The sequence below is a fragment of the Bemisia tabaci genome, chromosome 5 (genome assembly GCF_918797505.1).
Source record: "Bemisia tabaci chromosome 5, PGI_BMITA_v3".
Taxonomy (NCBI): domain Eukaryota; kingdom Metazoa; phylum Arthropoda; class Insecta; order Hemiptera; family Aleyrodidae; genus Bemisia; species Bemisia tabaci.
This window is the reverse complement of record NC_092797.1, coordinates 16,206,507-16,231,690: the sequence shown is the minus strand read 5'-3', so window position 1 is coordinate 16,231,690 and position 25,184 is coordinate 16,206,507. Positions and strand designations below refer to the sequence as shown.

General features: G+C 39.9%; 1 protein-coding gene across 4 annotated transcripts in view; it reads right to left on the bottom strand.

The window, feature by feature from the left end:
- LOC109042198 (uncharacterized) overlaps positions 1 to 25,184 on the bottom strand; it is a 198,010-nt gene that overhangs the window by 98,373 nt on the left and 74,453 nt on the right. For all 4 annotated transcript variants that reach the window (XM_072300351.1, XM_019058826.2, XM_019058828.2 and 1 more), the window contains one exon: positions 21,325 to 21,354. The gene's annotated coding sequence lies outside the window, so the exon portion shown is untranslated. The remainder of the gene's footprint in view (positions 1 to 21,324; positions 21,355 to 25,184) is intronic.

Genomic DNA, 25,184 nt, shown 5'->3' with positions numbered 1-25,184 from the left:
AACCTTGTTAAAAACCAAACCGGGAAACCCAAGTTTAAAACCACTGAAACCAAGTTTAAAACCAATGAAACCAGGTTTTAAACCACAAAACACATTTAGGAACCACCATATTTCAGTTTAAAACTGAGTCTAAAACCGATATAACCACATTCCAAACCGGAGAATCTCTGTTCAGAACCAGGAAACTCGAGGGTAAAACCCTTAAACACAATTGTCATCTCCGGAACCTTGTTAAAAACCAGAATAACCACATTGAAAATAACCAAATTTGAAACCGAAGGAACCCTGTTTCAAACCAGGAAAACCACATTGAAAACCGGGAAACCCAAGTTTAAAACCACTGAAACCAAGTTTAAAACCACTGAAACCAGGTTTAAAACCAATGAAACCAGGTTTAAAACCAATGAAACCAGGTTTTAAACCAGGGTTCCTTCGGTTTCAAATTTGGTTATTTTCAATGTGGTTATTCTGGTTTTTAACAAGGTTCCGGAGATGACAATTGTGTTTAAGGGTTTTACCCTCGAGTTTCCTGGTTCTGAACAGAGATTCTCCGGTTTGGAATGTGGTTATATCGGTTTTAGACTCAGTTTTTGGGGTTTTAAACTGAAATATGGTGGTTCCTAAATGTGTTTTGTGGTTTAAAACCTGGTTTCATTGGTTTTAAACTTGGTTTCAGTGGTTTTAAACTTGGGTTTCCCGGTTTGGTTTTTAACAAGGTTCCGGAGATGACAATTGTGTTTAATGGTTTTAACCTCGAGTTTCCTGGTTCTGAACAGGGATTCTCCGGTTTGGAATGTGGTTATATCGGTTTTAGACTCAGTTTTTGGGGTTTCAAACTGAAATATGGTGGTTCCTAAATGTGTTTTGTGGTTTAAAACCTGGTTTCATTGGTTTTAAACCTGGTTTCAGTGGTTTTAAACTTGGTTTCAGTGGTTTTAAACTTGGGTTTCCCGGTTTTCAATGTGGTTTTCCTGGTTTGAAACAGGGTTCCTTCGGTTTCAAATTTGGTTATTTTCAATGTGGTTATTCTGGTTTTTAACAAGGTTCCGGAGATGACAATTGTGTTTAAGGGTTTTACCCTCGAGTTTCCTGGTTCTGAACAGAGATTCTCCGGTTTGGAATGTGGTTATATCGGTTTTAGACTCAGTTTTAAACTGAAATATGGTGGTTCCTAAATGTGTTTTGTGGTTTAAAACCTGGTTTCATTGGTTTTAAACCTGGTTTCAGTGGTTTTAAACTTGGTTTCAGTGGTTTTAAACTTGGTTTCAGTGGTTTTAAACTTGGGTTTCCCGGTTTGGTTTTTAACAAGGTTCCGGAGATGACAATTGTGTTTAATGGTTTTAACCTCGAGTTTCCTGGTTCTGAACAGAGATTCTCCGGTTTGGAATGTGGTTATATCGGTTTTAGACTCAGTTTTTGGGGTTTCAAACTGAAATATGGTGGTTCCTAAATGTGTTTTGTGGTTTAAAACCTGGTTTCATTGGTTTTAAACCTGGTTTCATTGGTTTTAAACCTGGTTTCAGTGGTTTTAAACTTGGGTTTCCCGATTCATGTAAAATTTGACCGGCTGCTGAACAATTATACCGCGAGCCTCCTGTAGGACGATGCTGTTCCACTCCACCGCTCTCTCTGTCACTCTCATCCCTCCCAGATCTGATGTAAAGACTATTATTTGGATTCGTGTAACCTATAACATCTTCAATTGTACCTATCATTTTAATACGTTAATGAGTGTAAATTTATAATTTTCGAGACTTTAATAAGTTAATGAATGTAAGTTTATAATTTCACGACTTCAATACGTTAACGAATGTAAGTTTATAATTTTCAAGAATTTAAAATGTTTATTATTTACTTTTAGCTAAATCCATGTAATCTTTTTTGTTTTAGAAATAAAAATTGCAAACGGAACACTTTGTTTTTACGTTTATTTATCTGTTCAACTGGGTCGATATAAGGTTAGGGGTGGTGTCTAAAGCTCCAACACCGGTGGGTAGGAAATTATTTGTAGGAGTATTTTCACCGTTACGTTTCCGAAGATAGACTTGCTCGGTCGGTAGAAGCCCGGATTTCTAATCGAGTTCTTATCAGAACGGTCCGGGTTCGATTCTTAAGACGGGCGAGTCTATCTTTAAGTTTTTGAAATTTTATTCATGAATTTGAACGGCGTCTCGTCCATTAAGACACAAAAGTTTATTTTCTCTTTTTTTTTCATTTTATCTATCAAGCGTGCCAGTAGGGCTCGCTTTTTGAAATCACTCGGATGTACCATGGTACAGCACACCGATCAACCAATGCTATTCAACGGGCCGTCCAAATATTTTTTTCCTCGGACCCGTTTTCTTGTCTTCGAACCATTATACTGTCAAGCCTTGATGGTCTCTTACCAAAAAACCGAATGAACTGCTAATTGGGAACCCTTGAGAACATTTTCCTGTCAAAACCGTATTATTTCATTTGACAAAAACCTCATAGAAGCTTTCTTACGCTCGGAGGACTCAACTCTAGAACCTTCTTTCCCGCCAAACTGTTTAGCCAATGAGCGTCTTGCACTGCAAGTGCAATCTGTGATGAGCCTCGTGACTCTTTATACCATGTACTAACCGTGGCCCCTGCAGAAATCCACTCAAACCACTGCAGTTATCTCCCGATATAGCTTTGGGTGTCAGATTTCGAGCAAGGCAATAAAAGACGGCGAGGAGAGGGTCGCCTCGTCGAACCTATTATCTTCCACGCCCGATTAACCATTCACCGTGACGCCAGGATCCACCAAATTTTCACAAAAATTGTTTTCCGTCTATTTAGCGAGTTTTTCCTTACTTTCCGTTAAAGTACAAATAAAAAGAGACCTCATTTGTAAAAATCGGCCGAATAGGAGAGAAGTTACAGTTCGAAATCCAAAGAGATTAACTCAACGCGATTTCGATGCACGACAGTTCGCCCAAATCACGGTCGTGCGAAATGCCGCATATCAGCTTAAAATCAAGATAATTGGACGGAATCTTTAAAATCAATTTACATTCAACGTTCATGAATCAATATTTTCTCCCAAATTTAGCAAAAAGTACCAATTGATGCAAATAACAAAGACGTGAAAATAGTAGGTTTGTGTCCAACATTTTAGTTATTCGGCACGCTTTTCCAACATATTCATGTTGGATTTTTCTGCTTGTTTTTTATTTGTATTTATTTTTTATTCATTTCTTATTTTCTTTATTTTTATTTATTTAGGAAAACCGTGAAATTACACCCGGGGGGCTGAACGGAGCGGCAACGTCGCAGAGATGAAGGAGTCACGAGGTGGCAACGTCGGGCAGGTTCGGAACTTGTTCCCGGTCGCTCGAAGGAAAAGAGACCCGAACAGGTTCAGACTTGTCCCGGCAGGCTCAGACTCGTTCGGACAGCGTTCGATCCGAGCGCGGCTCTGCGCCTTTGATGCAGGTTTAAACCGGTGGCGTGGCGTGAATGATCGATTGTCGATATCTCGCCATTTGAAGCTATGGTAAAGAATCGATTATTAAGGTGTTCGCTGCGAGCACCCTGATAATCGATCTTTTTTCATAGGTTTAAATGACAGATCAATCGATAAATCGCGAAGCGGGCCACGCCGGTTTAAACTTGGTCGCACCCTGAACGGCGGCCGGAGGAGGAGTTGACAGAGGATCACCTGAATCGGCGCGGGAACATCAAAGTGCGGGTGGGATGACGTCATCCATTTGAGGGGGTGTAGAGGTTAAGCTAGGTAAACGCCGTACTCTCGCCGTAAGGTATGCAACCCATATACAAGCGCCTTACTTCCGTAAGGTATGCAACCCGCATGTTAACGCCTGGAGTATGTAAGGTATGCAACCCGCATTTCCGGAGATTCGTGAGGAATGCACATCGCAAATCATCGTTGAGCACCGGCGAGGTGCGCGACCAACATAGGACGCCTCCCGTCCGTAAGGTATGCAACCCGCATATCTGCACCTTAGGTCGGCGAGGCACGCAACCCGCGACTGAAATTGACTTAGGTTAGGTTAGGTTAGGTTAGGTTTGGTTAGGTTAGGTTAGGTTAGGTTAGGTTGGGTTGGGTTAGGTTAGGTTAGGTTAGGTCACACGGCAACGCTGTACTTGGGTTAGGTCACACGGCAACACTGAACTTAGGTTAGGTTACATTTCGATATCTCAGGTGGCCGCAAGTCGCCATTTCCCCTAGGTGGCCGTAGATCGGCATTTCCCCTCTACTGCTCTTTTACGTAATGCGAAATTGGTGTGATAGGATTGAATGGATATGGAACCTTCAACGGATCCAGGGATATTTTGAGTCAGTAGCTCCAGTGAAGTTTTTCCGTAGGAAATTTCGTCCAAAAATTTCAACGTCTTCCCGGCCAATAGAGTTTGCCCACTCATTTTCACATCAAAGCCCAATAGGGAACTTGGTCAGCTAAAAAAGGTTTCGTCCACAGCGAACTTATGCTTAGACAGAATTCTAAACACAGGGTTGCCACAAAATTTAGAAAATGAAATTTCCTGTCATTTTCTTGATTTCCCTGACAAATTTGAGTGATATGCTCTAACAGTAAAAGTTATACCAGAGGGTTAGAGAGACATAATTTGAAATAGTTGTCATGCCAAATTTGTTGTTCGAACCCATTCTAGAAAACAATTTTAGGTGAATTATCAATTTTTCCTTGACACTTTCATCATTTCCCCTAACATTTCCAGATTTATCCTGTCGCTTTAAAATTCCTGTTCATTGGCGGATCTAGCAAATCGGCTACATTGCCTTCTCTCCATTTAAACCTATGGAAATGTATCGATCCTTGGAGGGGCCAAGTGCTCCGACAGGAATCGATTATTTAGCATAGGTTTAAATGGGGGGGGGGAAATCCGGTGTTGCCAAATTACTGGACCCGCCTCTGTTCCTGCTTTTCCCGGTATTCCCTGACTGTGGCAACCCTGTATACACAAATACTTTCAATTTTTCCAGTGTGTTCTCACTCCACCTGAACTGCTGAGTTCAAGTAGAAAAATAAAATAAAATTGGTCTCATTTTACACGCGCATATTGATTGATGTGTTTCGTTACGATAAAATAAACAAATCTCAACAGCTGACTAGAGGAAGGAAGGAAGAACGAGATACATTACGACTGCCTTTCCAACTCCAAACCGAGTGGAGTGCCGAGTCGCGTGTTGCATAACCACAATCAGAGCTTCAATAATGATCCGGATTTGATTGATTGTTTGGTTAGCGCTCCATTTCAGCTCGGTTATCAAAAATGCAGACAATTTAAGGCGATCTTAGGCGCACTTTTAATTTTATGTTTCCGCTTGCCGACGTCTGTCTCACTCGAGAGCCCCAGCACGCGGAAACAGATACAGAAACGAGCGGATGGTGGACCGTTTTGGGAGATAGGCGCGGTTGTGAGGTTGTGTTTGAAAAGAAACCGGCATGGAAAGTTAAAAAAAGTTGAAACAAGCTGTGTGAATTCTAGCAAAGAGGTCTATAAACACATTTATTTTAACTACACGGAGAAAAAAAAACACGATTTTTCGACGGTTACACGGTAGTAATGTCACACGGGATTCCACGGCAGTAGAACCATGGATTTTGGTAAGATTATTGATGAGCATATAGTAGCATAACCATGCTCGTGGTAGCATTATTGTGCTCACGGTAATATATACGTCGAACACAGTAACAGCACCGTGCTCATCATTAGAGTCATCAAAATCCACGGTTCTACTACCGTTGAATCCCGTGTGACATTACTACCGTGGTAACCGTCGAAAAACCGTGCTTTTTTCTCGGTGTAGAGAGGCACACATTATGTGTAACTCTGAATTCTACATGTATTCGTGAACGATCGTCACTTCAATGAGTTTTGCCTTTCTTCAAGTCGCGGATATTACCCGCATTATAAGACATTTAAAACCGATTAAGAGCTAATATTCGAAAATTTTATTACTTAAAATAGTTGATCTTATTTTATTTAAGATAGATTCTATGAAACAGAGGTAATGAATAAAAGAGTGATTTACTTTATATTTTCTCAAAAACAACCATACTGACAAAAATCTCGCACAACACTTTATTTCAGAGGCTATTTTTCTTAAAAATTCGAGTCAAGTTTACGTCGGAGAGAACTTCGGTGATGCACGAAGAAATGAACTCTTTTGTGGAGTAAACCGCGTCTCTTATTCAGATTTTATTCCAATGTTCCTGATAGTGCATGAGTAGTGTAAAAAATACTAGCTAATTACTGGTTACTTCACCTCGAATGTTAGAAGTTACTGCTTTATGCTACATGGACTCATGGTGGTAACTGATACACTTCAGTTTAAATAGGCGTTTAAGAAAATTCAGTAACAATGAATGCAAGTTTCTAAAATTAGGATCACGCTTTTGCAAAGTAAGGAATCATACACTTTTTTCCACGGTGAGAGATAGAGTGGTGGTTTTGTTACTCAGAACATCAAAAGCATGATATCGGCTTAAAACGCCTTCGCTTTCGTTTGATACTTTATGCTCCGCCGCTAGGTTGGTTTAGTTGCCCGTTGAGCCTACACCCAACAAAAATAATCGATAATTTCTTAGTGCTTATAAATAGACGGTGAAACTCCCAACCACGAATTCAAGTCTGCAACATTGCAGAATTTTTGTCATATTTTATTTTTTGAAATGGCATGCCACTCGACTCAATGGCAATTCTCAGATTCTACCGTTATATATCTTCTCCGTGCGAGGAAAATTCTGTAAGAACTCTAGAGAATGATGCTAATTTTTTCACCTTAAATAAAATAAGATGGGAGCGGAGACTTCAAAAACCACAAACGAGGTACGTGGTTTCGAAATTTCACCACGTCCATACGCTTCTTTCCTTCTTGCCACTACCAGTTTGAAAATCGCCAAGGCAATAAAGCATAATTATTGGTGAGTCAATTTGCCCGATGACGATTAGTGATCAAATGGCGTGAGTATTTTCCTGCATGGTGTGGCAAATGAGTAACTTGGTTGCAGTTTTAATCGGAAGAGAGAGGCGAGAAAGGCTCGCTGCATTTCGTGCGGAAGGCCCCACCACAGCACTGATGAGTTGTTGGCGGGAAAAAGCTCGCAGCACGTCGTCACTCACTCTTGATCTTGAGCAACTTTACAACGGAAACGGATCTAATTTGAAGTTGCGGACAAATTAGCAGAGACCAATTGCAGTATCCGAGCATGGACGGAAGTTTCAAACTTGGATCTGAGTTTTTCGAACGAAAAAAAGGTAGAGGAGGAAGAAAAGGAAGGTAGAAGAAGAAGAAGAAGCAGAAAAAGAATGAATAAAAAAATTAGGAAATAGAAGAAATGAATAGACGTATTTGGACTGCATTTTGCTATCCAGAACTATAATTTCTGGCTCATCTATAAAAACACGCATGTGCATAAGGAAACTGATGGTACATACGTTGTTTCTGGACTGAGTCGGACATTATAGTTCCTAATTGAAAAATGTAGTCCATTTAATGATCTGATTTCGCTAATTTTGAGTCTCCATGTTATTGATAAACTGTGTTCTCTGATCATCGTTCACCTGATGCAGAAATGCACCGAAGAATTTTAAAGCATTTTATGATCAGATTTTAAGAAAATATGTCGTTCTTGACGGAATGATACCCACTCATACGTATGACGAAATTGTAGGTTGAAGTTATTTCGTAAAATTGCAATTTTAACTGACACAGATTCAAAGTAAAATTAACGGAAACGTACGGTAAAAATGACGGAAATTTTATAATGCTTACATGGGAATCTTGGTACGATTTAATGTAAATCATTATTTGGTACAGTTTTCTATTATACATACTACTTTTACCCCACTATCACATTAAAAGAGAGGATTCCAAAAGAGATAAATTGAGTCTTGTTTACTGAGGGTAAGCCATTTTTAATTTTGATTAATTTTTGTTCATGTCATAACGATCTCTTGAGATTTACAAACGGTAGGAGAATAGAAGGGTAAAGAAAAGAAATTAAGTTGTCTCCTGCCTCTAAAATTTTCTTTCCCTTACATATCAACCGTTGGCTTTAAGGACTTGGAAGCGTTAACCGTCTACGACATCAAAATATCATGAAACAAAATTGAGTGAACTATTGTAAAGCAATCACTGCGGAATGAACCTCACACAGAAACAAAGCGGAACTAAAAACGACTCGAATGACATCCTCTCACGGCAAAAAAAAAAAACAAAAATAAAAAAAAAAAAAAAAAAAAAAGTTTGATTTTACAGCCACGAACACTCGAAAGCCAATTTCTCATCGAGCTCATTCGTGCATGCGACTTACGAGATTTGATTTTCTCCCTAGGATCGTGCTTCACGCTCGATCGCAGTAATCGATGTTTGATGACCGATGGATACTCGTTGAGGATGATGTCATCACTGCGTTGGAGGTCATTAATTACACGGTCAACGATGACACCCCCCTTTTCTGCCCCGCTCTCCACGATTCGACGGATAGCAGTCGTGCGTCGCTACTTCATCCAGTGGCGAGTTGTGCAGTCGTGCTTGGCTATGAATCGATTCATCGGCCATTTAAACTTATGAAAAAGGATCGATTCCCAGGGTACCCGCGATAACGAACAACTTAATAATCGATTCTTTACTATAACTTCAAATCGGGAAAAATCGATAGTCGTCATGCCTCGTCACGTATTTTTACGGTCAGCGGCGGGTTTTTTAGCGGTTACGGCGGTTCGTGACCAGTGGCGTGGCGTGAATTGCGATGTATCGATTTTTGATCCATTTAAACCTATGGTAAAGAATCGATTATTAGGGCGTTCGCTGTGAACACCCTGTTTATCGATCCTTTTCCATAGGTTCAAATGGCATAACAATCGATATATCGCAATTCACGCCACGCCACTGTTCGTGACACCGCAAGGGGTACAGAGCAGAAAAGGCCCCAAGGGCGGTCTTTGGTCACTTTTGCTGATTTTTTTTACGCTTCTACTTCTTAGGGACAATATTCCGCCGCTGACTTTAAATCACGCGTTAACCAACGACTGAAAAATCTACAAATGCGAGAAAAGCCCCGCGCGCCTTCAGTTTTTCGAATATGCAATACAGACAACATTGGAGCATGAATAGTTGCATGACAAAGGATGCTTTAGTGTGTTCCATTCAGCGCACCAAAATGGAACGATTTGTCCTATCCTTCTGCTCATTTCTCTAACCATTATCAAAACCCAAAAGGCAAATCTCAATTATGAAGGTGGTATTTAGTGTGTCATAAAAATTCAAATATTTGGCTCGTCATTAATATCTCATAAATTTATCTCAATGTAAGACATTGCGATCAGAGTCCTCTTATGGAAAAATAAAACTCTGGGAGACTTATAGATCAAACGTAAGTATGTCAACAATGGACCAGTAGACAAGGTACGAATTGCCACATTCTGATACATGGTTCTGAACCAAAATTTCACGTAAAACACAGTGCGCACAGCGAAAATGACTGAAATCAACTCCTTACGAAGATAATTAATTATTCTTGACGCGTGAATTTAAACCACCCGCTCATGAAAACTCACAAATACTGTCAATGCTCTACGTGATTCATATCGCACGCTAGACGTTATCATGACAGTCTCTGCGATATAATAATCTGACAACCTCAATCTTGACGCTTTGGCTCAGCTACAGCAAATTGCTTACAGTAGTAACAACACACGGTGGAAAATGAACATTGCTCGTTTGAGAAGCTTGCTGAAACCGTTTTAGTGCTCGATTTGACTCACGTAGAGCTTTGAGTTTCACGTGAGCGGGCAGTTCAAATTCTTCGTAACCAATGTGAAATAAAAGCGTTTATATCTTCGTTAGGAGTTGATTTCAGTAATTTTCGTTGCGTGAATCGTGTTCTACGTGAAATTCTGGTTAAGAAACTAGAATCAGATTGCTTAAATTCGTACCTTGTCGAGTGGTCCATTATGGAAAAGCGTCATGTGTGCGTAGAATCCAGATTTCTCACTTCTACGCACATTTAAATATATTTTTTAAAGCCATGCAGACTATTTTGTTCGACTCTCAGAGGCATCTTTATTGTTTTGCGTCACAGGTGAGTATTCGTGTTCCCTGGCTAGCGGCAAATCTTCAAAGTACGATAAAGAGACGCCAGATTATCCCGGCAATAAAAATTAATCATATCCGTTTAGCTACGCTAAATCTGCAGAGAGCAGTCCTGTCGGATTTAAACACAACAGACTCAGTGGTTGAATTTCTGGAACTTTTGTTCAACGAAATATTCAGTGAAAGTGATCGTAAAAATCTCTTCGCAAGTGCATTCTCACTGAGACGGCCGAGGATCAGCTGCTGTTGACACGGATTCGCTCGGATGGACTGTGGTCCACTAATCTAACACCGCACAGTGGATCGAGTCAATGGGAGAGGTCGGACATAATTTAGAAACTTTAAAAGCATAAATCTTCATTAATATGCAAGTTTGATATTTTAAAAATAAATTCATTGGTTTTCTCTTAAAATTGTCTATAAGAAGCACCCCTTAAAATTAAAATTGTGATGAGATAAACGTAAAATTTTACAATTTTTGTCAAAATTTTCATGTCCGACTTCTTCCATTGACTCGATCCACTGTGCACCGGTTGAACTTTAAGATCGTTTCGAAGCTCTGGAAAAGGAGCATTGCTCTGATTGAAAGTAGGTATTAAAAAGTAAAATTAGTTGGATTTTATTTCTTTTTTTTTTGCACTCACTGAAATTTTAAATAATGCGTAGAACATGATGACTGAAAGAAATTCTGACTCGTAGATTTATGTAATTAGCAATACATGTTATATTAAAGAAATTTCCTTGGTTAGAAATAGAAAACAATAAATTTTGTTGCACTAGAAAAAAAAAAAACACATTGTATCTAAAGTCCAGACTCTTGAAAACATTGACAAGAAAAAAGACTCTTGATTCAATCAGCTTTAAGCTTAAATCAAAAGGAAATCCGCTCAAATTAGGAGGCTTGGTTCTTGATTTAAGCTTAAATCTGATTGAATCAAGAGTATTTTTTCTTGTCGATGTTTTTAAGAGTCTGGACTCTAGATCCAATGAGTTTTTTTCCCAGTGAGTTATACAGTTATACTACTTTATTATTCTCACCAAAAGGAAAAAAATTAAAATAAGAGTGCTTCAAACACTAGAAATTTTTGCCGAGTTCGACAATTCTCAAAAAACTGAAACAACTTTTTTTTAAAGGAATATGCATGCATGTAAAGTCATGGTGCGACCTTATAGAGATTGAGTTGACAAATGTTTTTTCCCCCAGCATCTGCATGAGATTTTCTGACTACTTCGATACCACGCCTGTGACAGTTCATTGTATCTAGTTTGCGTAGGACTACCATTCATCAAATGAAAAATAAATTTTTTTAGAATCCTGCGACAGAATCATTGAGGGGGCCTTACTACTGCAGCTTAACAACGTTGTCACTTTTATTTCGATGCCAATTACAAAAACCATTTGATAAAAAATGAATGATTATGACTTCTTTCCTCATAATTTGTTTAAACGCATTTTATAATCGAAGTAGGGTCAACTTCAACTCTATCAAGCCTGATTTGACGTATCTATGTCCATTTTTATTTCGAAATGTTTTTTGAACACGCATCTAAAGTTCAAACTAAAAACTCAATTTTAATTGTCAATGAAGTGAGGTCCTTTCCTCCGTAGATAGTTACATTTCGACGGTGTAAGTCGGCAATCACATAACTCGGTTTGCGACGTCGCAGACTTCCTGTCATACGTTATTTTTTTAATGGAAAACTACTCAACGGCAATTCTTTAAAACTTCCGTGATTTTTCTTCTCTGTGCGAAGAAAATTCTGCATAAACTTCAAGGAATGACGTCAATTTCTTCTCTTTTAAAAAAATAACATAGAGGCGGAGATTTTCAGACACCGCAAACGAGTTATGTGATTGCCGACTTACACCGTCGATTTGCTTCACGCTCCGAATCCCATTTTGGGGTCAGACTTGAATTTGGATCGAAAATCGCGGAATATAGTAGTCCAGGTTCTTGTAGTATTATAGTATAGTTAGTCAATGTTATTGTAGTACATTATAGTAGCATGTCTATGTTATTGTAGTATATTATAGTAATCTATGTTACTGTAGTATATTACAGAAGTCTTTAATTTTGACGAATTCGTCTGTTATAAACATAAAACCAATTTTTGAGGTTTTGAGGTTTTGCCCCCAAGCAAAACAACCAAACCTTTAATTTTTGCGGAGTTTCCATGATTTCTTCATTACCAAATTCCCCGATTTTCCCTGACTTTTTTCTCAGACTTCAAGATTTCAAGATTCCTTGACTTTCCCTTTACTTTCGTCCGTAGTTTACGGAAATTTTAAACAGTATTTGGGCTCTTAATTTTAAAAGATCATTTCCTCTACGGTTTGGCAACGCTGATTACATCTCATTTTGAATTCTGGAGCCTCGACTAATTCGTTTGTCACCTCGCCCACGCACGCGCACCTTGTAAGTAGATTGTGCGTGTGCAACGAGCACTGCGTGAGCACGGTCACTCTGTGGCTACGTTGCCACATGTATCAAAAAATGGGATCAGTATTGGGAAAGTAGGTTTGTGAGGTGCTAAAAACAATCCTTTAACACAGAAAATAGGCAAACTGAAGGGGAAAAGGTGCGTACGAATGACTTGCCGAATTCGAGTTAAACACGATGCATGGGCGTCTCAAGAATCGAAAACAAGCGTAATGCGTCTGGCGCAAGCGTTCAAAGGTCCACACTGGAAGATCTGGGACATTTTGAAATATCCTACGAGGAAGAGAAATATTGGTAAATTTGAAACGGAGAGAAGTAAAAATTTAAAATTTCTCACTTCAGACGCGTTTTAAAAGACACCAGTCAAGTCGTCAATGCAATTTTGGAGACTTGAATCATAGACGGATCCGGGGGGCGTAATGGGTGTACCGCCCTCCGTGAGCGAGCCTACCACGATTAAAACTACCAAAAATGTGATACCGGATACTTCGTTTTCTGGAGAAGATTCTTCGGCCGTAGCCAGGTATCTACAGTGATGTATAAATATAAGAAAAAAATTCACCCCCCCCCCCCCCTCAGCCCGAATAAAAAATATCAGATGAACCGATATCGTGTTTGATATCGGTCGTGTCCTATTCAGTTCTGCAACTATGCTTTCGGTTCATGTTACCGTGTATAAGTACATTAAGGGCATGAAACTATTACTTTTGGCCCTACTTACTTTGACATACTTAGGTTCTGGCTAAGAGGCTAGACAAACAGGGTCACGGCCCTAGTCAAAAGGTAGAAGAAGAAGAAGGTTCTGGTTCGTTTCACTCGAACTCCTTCTGAAGTTCAGTTCATGGCAAAGTTCACTTAGATGCACCGAAAGTACGGTTCTTGAACTGAATATAGCGGTCGGAATACCGTGCTAAAGTTCCAAGGTCAGAACTTTGTCTCTCAGAGTATGATGACACGCACACCTTTCGCTCTGTGCAGTGTGTACCTGTACGGCAGAAATAACAAACGGCAAAATATTCCCTGCATGAGGTCGAGGGACTACTCTGCCGGGCTAAGGATGAACGCCGTGCGAGCCTTTAGACGTTGTTAAATTTGTCTTGATAAAATACAAAGTTTGCAACAAACAAGCGAAGATTTTCCTTCCGAATGTTCAGAGAATTTTATTCGCAATTTTATCTAAAATACCTGAAAACTTCAAAGGAAAATATAAAAATAGACGTTTTATCCGGGGAAATCTGGCAACTCTCTAATGTTCATACGGCGTTTTTCCTCAGCACGGCAATGCTCTTCCTCGAACGAGTAGAGGAAAGAGTTCGCAAAGCAAAGAAGCTCCTGGCGAATGTGTCACCGTTACGTTGAGCGACAACGAACAACTGTCGGAGGTCGGCGCCCGGGCCCACTGGTTCGTGGCCTCAAAACTGCTCCTCGTTGGGACTGTTATGAACAAATATCATATTTAATAGCCGCAAGGAGTTCGTCACTCACGTTTGTGGGGCTCAGTGCGACATGATTCGCAAAAGAAAAAAGAGAGAATGGGAAAAAAAGTTGGATTTCAACGAGGATGACTAAAAATAAACACTCGTGACTCAAGGAAAAAACTTGTAACTTGTTTATTCTGATTTCACTGACTTGATATTGGGGATGATTTTTTTAATTCTTCGAACTTTGAACTTACTGTTTGAGTTATCGTATTAGGAGTGGATGGGTTTAGTATTGTTTTGAGTATCATTTTATATTTTCTTTGAATTTTTTTTTTTTTTTTTTTTTTTTTTTTTTTTTTTTTTTTTGTATTCTTAAGAAATTGGGAGTCTCTTTGCGAGATGAATGACCTGAAATTCCGCAAGCAATTTTTTCTTGGAGATATTTAGAGGACATAAGGGAAGAATTCTTCATTTCAGACTTATACGACTGACTTGTTCTACCGTACTAAGGAAGAAAGACGTACGAACCATATGACGTTGCCAAATTTCCTCAAATTAAATGTTCATTCTATCGGAGAGTTATGAATATTTTTCCTTGCCATGTTTAGATATTGTAGATTAAATTGCGAGTAGAATTCTGTGAAAAATTGGGAGAAAAATATCGACAAGTTTTCCAGCAATTTTGCATGCATCGAAGAAAATTTTTCAACGCCTGAAGGCTTATACGACATTTTTCCTCAGGACGGCAGTATTGCAAATGAGTTGGTCGATGGACTTCCGGAGATGACCGGCGCGGCGGTAGATGTGCCGGGCGTAGAGCTGTACAGTGTACACGCTCACAGGCACATCAATAATGCATCGGCTGCAGCAAATCAGCAAATGGGCTGGAGTTGACATATTTTACGAGGCCTCATTAGCGTCGCGCCGCTGGCTGCCCGCTGGCCTCACAGAAGTGGAGCAAAGCTCCGCAAACAAGCAGCGACATACGATTCTTTTGAAAGCTCGACTCTCTTTCTGACGTCGAGAGAAAAACTTTTTTGAATCACAGCTGTACCGCTCCAGAAAAGTGCCTCACTGGGAAAAAAAAACACATTGTATCTCGAGTCCAGACTCTTGAAAACATCGACAAGAAAAAGTACTCTTGATTCAATCAGAATCTAGCTTAAATCAAGCACCAAGCCTCTTAATTTAAGCGGATTTCGTTTTGATTTACGCTTAAATCTGATTGAATCGAGAGTATTTTTTCTTGTCAATGTTTTCAAGAGTCTGGACTCTAGATCCAATGTGTTTTTTTCCAGTGTTTGATACTTGAATCTTATCATGAGATATGTATTGAATTTACAAATTTATTCACACGCAAACAATAGGAGAGTTTACAACGCTACCTATAGTAAAACGTATTCCAACATATGAATTTGAATGGATGTGAGATGGATAAAGAATGTTGGTGGTTTTTAAATTTCTAATTACATGTGGACTACAATTTGCGATTAGGAGCTACAATTTCCTGGTCACTTTCGAAACAACCTAAGTGCCATTTGTTTTTATATGCAGCTGAGTACTTTTTCGAATAAGTCAGATTGCAAAATGAAGTCCATATCATCCTCAGGCAATTTGGGAGCCAGTGCTAGATTCCTTACACAGAGCTCATCAGGCGACTAGTTATTAACGGAGCTAGCTGCATGATTGACACTGACAAAAATCGAGTACAGGTTACTATTAATAGATTCCCGGAGGATCTCATGTAGAATCCAGGAGCCACTAACATTATTTTCCCCTAAAAGTCGGACTAAATCAGAGGTGTGGCGGCGCGGTGGTTTGAAGCTTGCAGTTTTAAAATCGTCATTTTTAGAGAAAGCTTTTGTAGGTAATATGGTACGCTATGTTTCCGGTTTAGACTTGTCAAATAAATATGCATCATGTTATTTTACATGTAATATCATGTACATTGATGTACATATCATGTATACATTGATGTACATATCATTTACATATCATGTAAGTTAATTAAAATTTAAATTCTTACCCACATGCCCCATATCCGATCAAAAAACGATACAAAATAATACTCGATCGAACAGCTTCCCATACTTCTTCCGTGCACAGAAATAAAATATGCTGATGGGAATCCTGAAATTTACACTCATATCGTAACCATTTTTTCCCCAAAACGGACATCCGACTTCCAATCCGCCTGGGAACTAGGCCGGCAAAAACTGACGGATCATACTTAAATTCATAATGCTTAACATTTGAGGAAATGAACTTTCCACGAGAAGATGATCATTTCCACAGCTTCCTGATTTGGCCCAATAAGCTATAACCAGTGGCGTGCTTCGTGATATATGGATTTATCTGCCATTTCAACTGATGGAAAAGGATCGATGAACAGGGTGTTCGCAACGAACGCCTTAATAATCGATTTTTTACCATAGCTTCAAATGGGGAAATATCGATAATCGATCATTCACGCCTTGCTACTGGTGATGACCACTACGGGCAGAAGCGCGATCGATCGTAGAAATCGAGGAAATAAATCGATAGTCAATCACTTATGGACGGTTGACTGATCGAAAGGCTATCGGTTTCAATCGACCAACAGAGACTCGTCTCGATAAATTTCACGATTCCTGCGTCTCCGCCGGCGCACAGTGGATCGAGTCAATAGGAGAAGTCGGACAAAATTTGGAAACTTTAAACGCTTATAACTCCGTCCATACAAAACTTTGAGGTTCTAAAAGTGGTTCCATTAGTTTTCTCGTGAAACTCCCTGGCATTTGCACCCGTTGAAATTGAAAATGTAACGAAATAAACATCAAAATTTGCAGTTTTAGTCAAAATTTTCACACCCGACCTCTCTAATTGACTCGTTGCACTGTGCGGCGATCCTTTTCGATATCCCGATTTCGAATGGCTTCCAATCAATATATGTACACACTGACCGAGGACGGGTATCCTTTATGGGTATCCACAAGACAAAACGCCAGTGGTGAAGCATGAGTCATCGTTATTGATTATCGATATTTCCCCCATTTGAAGTTATGGGAAAGAATCGATTGTTAATGTATTCGTTGCGATCTCTATGATGATCGATTCTTTTTCATAGGTTTAGGCAGATCAATCGATTCATCGAATCACGATACGGTACTGATATTCACGAGACAAAACGCGAAGATACTGCGACGCCGCTTGCTTCTAATAAGCTTCCTCATATGTATCTCAGCCACGTACTGCGAATACTAGCCATTTGCATCATTGCCATATGTTTCGAAAAGGGACAGCAATTGGCTTCCCCGCGGTGGTGGCTTTAAGCCTGGATACACGCTCAAATTTCCGTCAATTTCCGATTAAAATGATGACAAAAATGGCGGTCAAATGCAGGCAGCAAAAGTTTGATGATAGATGGTGCTCACCAGTCACCATTTGATCGGAAATTGATGGAAATTTGAGTAAGTATCTAGACCTTATACAAGGGGGGAAAAAAACTTCATATAAAATGACCGGATCGAAGTTCCGGTGCTGAAAAGTCCGGTTGCAGAAACTGAACTACGGTTCAGGTACGCATTATCAAATGTCTCTACGGTTGCGCGAGTGTTCCTCACCATTTACGGTCGCCTCATTATAAATTCTTCTCATGAAAATAAATCCAAAATGTGTTGAGCTTTTTCCAAATAAAAATTAAAATTACTGAAAAGGCATTTAGGTTCTTTTACAATTCACGATGCAAAATCTTAGCAACACTTGAACCCGCCATAAAAATTTGAATTTCCACTCCTCGGGATCAGAACATGAGAAATTGAAGAAAATATCTAAAATAAAATAAAAAAAAACTGCATTGTAATGCCACAAGGCGGTATTACCTGCTTTAAAAATGTGTTCACCGAAAAAAAATTGTAGGCGGTTAGCCCCTAAAATTAAGTTACTACCTCGATTTGTTGGATGATTTGGACATTTCCGATTAATTGTGGTAGTACCGCGACATTTGGGTTGGTAACCTAATTTATTGGGATACCACTACAAGTGATTGGAGACCGCACAATTTATTGGAAATTTCTATATCATCCAACAAACCCGTGCTTTTTCCCCCATGTTTCAGCAATTTAGAGTATTCTGCCGTAATATTCCTAATAATCGTTCAAATAAAAGACCGAAGAAATCTTCTTACGTAGCTTTCTCAATATTTTCCAATTCAAATGAAATTAATCAAATTCCCACACTTGAAAAGTCCCTATTTAAAGACTTTCTTCGCCATTTGGCCTTAGTGACGTCACAACGGCCAGATGGCGTCCGAAGCAAAACCGGCGCCTCCATCTTGTAATTCCTCGCCAATTTTTTCGAGTGCACGGTCTGCAAACGATGGCCACTACTACGCGGCGACAGACGAGCACAGCTAAGTAAAAACGCTGTAAAAGCATTCGAGTGTTGCCAAATTTCTTCTTGGAAAATATTTATTATTGACGAAAGTTACGAATATTTGTCCTCGAAATTCGCAAATTATTCAGATCAAATTCAGGGTGTCTACAAACACAGGCTGGTCAAAAATAAGTAATTTTTCAGTATATTCTCAAGAAATTCAGTATATCCTCCAACAGAAAAATTCTGTACATTTTCAGTACCTCCATTTGACGAAATTGGAAAAATTTCAAAACTTTGAAATTGCGACAAAAATGACAAAAAATTAAAAGAAATTCCGGACCTTTTTGCAGAATTTCCGCACTTCTTCAGTACTTCTGGACCGTCCATAATAAATCAGTACTATTTCCGGACTTGTAGATACCCTGCTTTTAGATCAAATTACAAACTATATTCACAAATGTTCCTGCAAATTCATGATTTGCCGAAGGAAATTTGACAACGCCTAATGGCGCGTGCGGCGTTCTTACTTAGCGCGGACAAGTACAAGTACGACTCGGTACACAAATGCGCATGCGCATGCGCGGAGAGATCCGGGTTGCGGCTCGCCGGATCCGGGCGGCGCTAACCATGAATGAAAACAAAAAACCCGGCGCGAGCGTCAGATTGGCTCGCGGTCCGCACGGCTCGGACGTACGCTTTCATTCATAAAAATGAAAGTAGCGGCACGGTGGCGCTGTCACACCGGTGGCACCCGTTACGCCCCGGGTCGCGGGGTGTGCTTGCGCTTCCTCCCAGAAGTGCATAAATTATGAATTTTCGTGGCGCTCCCGGCTCGGGGACTTGTTGATTATGCAAGCGCCGCGGAGCTACTAAATCGTGTAATTGTCGAAATTAATCGCCCGCCGAGAACCCTCTGCCGCCACGCCGCTTGACCTTCGGTCAATTGGCCGCCGGACGCGCGAGTCGGCCTGCGGTTTCTCCTAAAATTTTTGAGCCGACTTGGTTTCCTCATTGGGAGTGTTCTAGCAATTCTAGTTAAGCTTCCATTTAGCAGCTTGAGTCAAGTGTTATAGTTTGTGTCGCGAGGATAAAGCTCGGTCCAGACCCTAGCGGTCGGTTAGGTTAGGTTAGGATCAGTCGAATTTAAGGTGATTCGACGGTTGCCATTTTTTGTGTTAGAGCGACGTGCGATATATCGCATCAATTCATTCCATAATTTCAACTACTTGTCGTTTTTTCTTAATTTTGAGATCGCACTTCTGTTGTCATGAGACTAAAGCAATCATGTACCAAATTTGACAAATAAATTCAACGTTTTAAAGGCAGGGTCTTTTCAGATGAAAAATATCGCATTCGAGTGCAGTTTCGATATCAATATGTAATGCGATATTTTTCCTCTAAAATAACCCTACCTTTTTTACATTAAATTTATTTGTCAAATTTGGAACATGAATTCTTTAGTCTCATGAAAACAGAAGTGCGATCTCAAAATTCGAAAAAATGTCAAGTAGCTGAAATTATGGAACAAATTGATGCGATATATCGCACGTCGCTCTGACACAAAAAATGGCAACCGTCGAATCATCTTAAGAAAAGTCAGAGTCAGTAATAGTATTTTTCCTGAGCTCTGTTTGTACGGATTGCAAGGTGTCATTGTAATAGTGCTTTCTTCGAATTTCATGGCAGAAAGCTCGATTGATTCACCGAAGTCAGTAAGAGCCTCATATGTACAGTGCGTGGTGAACACTTTCAAACTGGCTTAAAAAATCCACGATACAATATCGTCCCGTAGTCCCCCGCTTCAATGGACGCTGATTCTACTTGCAAGAAACCGGGAGAGAATCCTGCCACCTGATCCTTCGAGTTTCCTAACTTCGATCGGTGCTGGTCATTTACGTCATTTCTTACTTTCTTACTTAAGAGTATCAACGGACTCCAACGATCACAATCGATGAAGCAACAGTATCGGAAAGTCCGGGTCTGAGTCGCTCCGAAGGGACACCGGTCCGTTTCGATCATAATCCGAAATGACCGCATTCGGTTAGATCACAAAAAGAAATCGGCTCAAATGTAACTAACGGTCAACCCGACTGTTACGCGTCGATCGCACTGAGTCACACCCTCCCCCCTCACCCCCCGGTCCACGGCTCGGGAATTCTTTCTCCGGCTGTATTCAAATTGAGTTGATCAGACCAGATCACCGATCAGGTTGCTGACTCAAATTTAGGATGATGCTCCTCACAGTGGACTCGGACTCGATTTAGGAAGTTTACAAATTTGAGGTTCTACTGAAATAGCTCAAGGATTAAAGATAGCACTTTCCACGTATACAAAAGGTCTTGGACAAAGTTGATCGTAACTAAAAATAATACTAAAGTATTTGATTTTTTAAGGGAATAAGTGATGTTTAGCATCCTGTGCGATGCACATTAAAAGTGTTCATTGCATTTTACGTACAGACCTAGAATGACTGCCACGTTTAAATCCACTGAAATCATGAATGAAGGAAGTGGTACACGAAGAAAGATATGACTTTATTTTAGCGCAATATGTTGATGAGGCTCTTCTCAAATGATGTAAGGAGATTATAAGTTCAAAATACTCCAAATTTGGATATTTGATTGATTTAAATTTAAATATGCAATTGAATATAGATTTCATTACACAATAAACTGGATTAAACATTCAACAAACGGGGTTGTCTTCGTTTTAGTAAAATGGAATTTTGAGAGGCTGGTTTACTTTCGTCTTTCAGGGGTTTATTCTCCGTTTACTCATCTATTTGTTCATTTTTCTGGGCTGCACTCTTTACAAATTTCCTGAAACGAACTGGTCAGAGTAATGTCGGGTCTCAAATTTTCGAGTCAGAGGTCGAGTTTTCGACGAGTCCTAACTGTATTTACTTCCCATCAGGTCAACATCTCTCCCACTGTGCGCTATTCGGGATCCGTGACAAGTTGACGAGGTGACGTAAACCTCGTGGAAAGTAAAATCAAGAGAATAAAACAGGACTTACCAAAGCGTCTTTGACCTCTTCAGTTTCTTCCTGAAATCAGAAAATAATCTATATTATGCTTGAGAAAAATCTTATTGAATATATACCTAACAGTATTAGGGACCTATACGCAAACAAATTGAAAAAAAGGGTCAATTCTAATCTTCACGCGTGTAAGCATTTTTAAATTTACATCTACCAAAAATTGAAGAATTTTTGGGTCTATTGATCCAAGATTGATCAATCTTGTAAGACACACTAGACTTGAAAATACTGAGTCTTCAATGTTCGAAACTCACAGGCGCCAACGCGCCAAATGCGCCTAAAAGTCGGCCATGGCGATTTTCTGCGATCTGCTTTTTTATTAGATCTGGATGCAATCGCGTGATAATACACGGAGGGATTGAAGTGCAAACGCGTTCTAGCAGAAACTGTTACTCGACCAGCAACATGATGTAAAGTATCATTAAAGTTTTGAGATGAGCCCTACAGTGGATATGTCTTTAGGCCGTCCGAGGCTCAAGAAAAAATGAAACTTCGTTTTTTTTTCTGAACAGAGCGAGGAGATGTCGTGATGAATGATCCCACGATGGTACGACTAACTTATATTAAATAGACCTCCCCCCCCCCCCTTTGCCGTGCAACATCATCTGAAAGCGACCAGTTATGATCCACTTGTAACGGAGACCCTAAACGGGACACGGAGAGGAGACTTCTGCGAGGATCTCATGAAAAACGAATCAATCAGAACTTCCGGTGACTTGCTAACCTATATACATACATAGACTGACCGATGGTTGATTCATGTGAGTCCACAGTGGTTTGAATGTCATCAATTGTCATTACGCTGTGCCCGCATACTTAGTTACATAGTTCGTGAGTGTGTGGCATGGGAAAAAAAACATAAATCCCTCACACATTGTGCAAAACGTCTAGTTCTCAAGAAAAGGGGAAAACATGTAAATTAAAGTATATTTTTGCGTCATCAGGGTGTCTACTAAAACAGGCTGGCCAAAAATCAGGACTTTTAAGGTGCTTTTTCAGTACATTCCCAAAAAATACAGTACCTCTTCAACAGAAAAATTCAGTACTTTTTCAGTACCTCCGTTTGACAAAATTCGAAAAATTTCACAAATTTGAATATCTTGCTCAAATTGAGACAAAAACGACCGAAAAAAATCCGGGCCTCTTGCCAAATTCCACATTTTTCAGTGCTTCCGGACCCCCCTTAAAAAAGCAGTACTATTTCCGGACTTTCCGGAAATTCTGGTCTTGTAGACACCCTGGTCATGAAGAGGGGATTCAAATTATGGTTTGAGATTTTGATAACACCGTACAAAATTGAGTTGGAAAAAATTTGGCGAAAAGAGAGACAAGAAAATTTGGCTCAAACTAAAACTCAACATGAGTACGGGGGGGGGAGGGAGGGAGGGAGGAGGAGGTTGATAAGAAATGGTATCTTAAATTGCAGGTACATTTTCGCTTTCACTAGTTTCAGTGAGTAATTGTTGAAAGTTTTCTTTACCTTTCATTAACCTTCATTACGGGCGTTGATCAATAGCCACGGAGACTTTAACGCAAGGCTAGAAAAGGAAGCGGTAAGTTTCGAAGAGGAGGAGCATTATCGCGAGACATAATCTTTCGAGGAATGTTGAGAGAGGGAAATAACGAGTGAATCAACACAAAGATCAATAAAAAAAATCATCCGGATCCTTGAAAGGGCCCTAATATTTTGTATCAAGGAATGATGGCACTTACAAAGTGAATCTTTACTTTTGAAATTTTGTAAACTATCCCAGAGAAACAGTTAGATGAAATATTAGCACGTGGGTCATTGATTTGTTCCTGTCAATTTGTCTTCCTAACGATCTTCCTAACGACGACCCTTTCACCAGGAACGCTGCAAATAGAGATTAGAGCACTGGAGCAAAGATTGGTTTTTTGAACTTGAAACTGAATGATACCACTATTCAAACTTCGAAGTAGGCTCGTTGCATAACCGACTAATTGAAGGGACTTCAGCCCTCCTACGATATTTAGTGTCCCTACAACGTATTTTAATGTGCTTCAAGTTAGATTAACTAATTTAAAACAGGAACTTATACGTCTGAAAGTAAAAGAGTCATCAAAGATGCATATGGCGTAACAACATGAACGCTTAAACTATTGAGATTCTTCCGTAGTCTATTCATAATATTGGCCAGTAAAACTTTTTAGCCGTAAAAGTGTGCGAGTAGCATGCGGTTTTGAGTAAACTGCACTGGTATTTCACGCACTCAGCTTCAGCGCCACTACATTGTCCGCATCGTGCAGGGCATCCAGTCTCAACTCACGAACTTTCTACGAATTGCCGCCGGGCGTCACGCAGAAAAATCGACCACTTTCTTCCAGGCCCCGAAAAAACTCCGCGGCCACTTCGTAACGAAATATTACTCCTTTATTTATCGAAACGGCCAGGATACCCTCCCACGACTAGAGTCAAAAATATTACCGATTAACTAGAGAAAGCTTCGGCGTGTTTTGAATGTGAGAGGAGCCCTCGGGGGTTACTCGGGAGGAGATTTTTGCTCTTTGAAGGACAGGAGGGACAGAGGGTTGAGTTCTCTCAAAAGCCGATTAGGGTATTGTTGCTTTTAGCCTTTTTATGATGCAATGTATACACGTGTACGTGATTTCTATAAGAGTGCACTGCCGTACTAAGGATAAACGTCGTATGAACCTTCAGGCGTTGCCAAATTTCCACCGATAAAACACGGATTTCCTGGTAAACTCATGAATATTTTCCTTCCAACTTTTCAGATAATTTTGTTCGCAATTTCACCTAAAGTTCCTGAAAATGTCAAGGAAAAATATTCATAACATTCCTCAAAAATAAACATTTTATCGGAGGAAATTTGGCAACTCTCGAATGTTTATACGGCGTTCTTCCTAAGCACGGCAGTGCAGGAGTGTGTATCTCTTACAAAATTGCAGTAACAACGAATTATGACGACTGACTAATATAATCATGAAATATGATACAAATCTCTATTATGCCACAACTGTTGGTTTAACGTCTACAATGATTCCGAAAGCATACTTAAGACCATGCTTTTTTAAACTTTCTGAAAGTAAGATTTTTATTCCAATGCAGCTTAATTTTAGGTTCTAAAATAGTATAGCCATATCGTCGCTCCTCTGACGTTAGGGCGTATCTCGATTTCCGCACGAGCCCCAGAAAGCATGGGTCTATATGTAAAACAGGGCTCACTTGAGAATTGAGATACGCCATTAGGTACGTCAGAGAAAAGACGATATGGCCAATGGTGACCTTAAAAAATTCAAAATATTTTCTTCAAAGGGGGGATTTCATGAGAAGTACCATTTCCAAAAACCAAGTTTCTTGCCCTTCCACAGTTCCACCCATCAGAGACCCATGGCAACCTTCTGATTTACTCCTTTACTTTGAGACCTTGGGAGCATTAACGAAATCAGCGTCAATACTTGTTACTACATAGGTAGCCTTTTCTATAAATTTCAGCCCATAGTCACGATGCCGAAATTCAGAAAAAACTACGATTTACCATTTCGAGGCTTTAATGGAATTCTCACGTGGACTCATGGAATTCTTATTCTAAGTATAATTCCTAAAAATATCGTTTAAAGACCATATTACAGACATTACAGACCATTTTTGGGTCGTAATGCGGAAGGGGGGCGGGACGGACCCCGGGTACCCTCCACCCATGCTACTGCTTAATATACTAAATATTACTAAAATTACTACTAACATACTAAATGGTGGGTAGAGGGCATACGTGAGGAGATGGAGAGATACCAACTTCCGGAGGATCTCTACCATGACAGATTCCTGTGGCGAGTAGGCGTCGCAGAGAACGCCC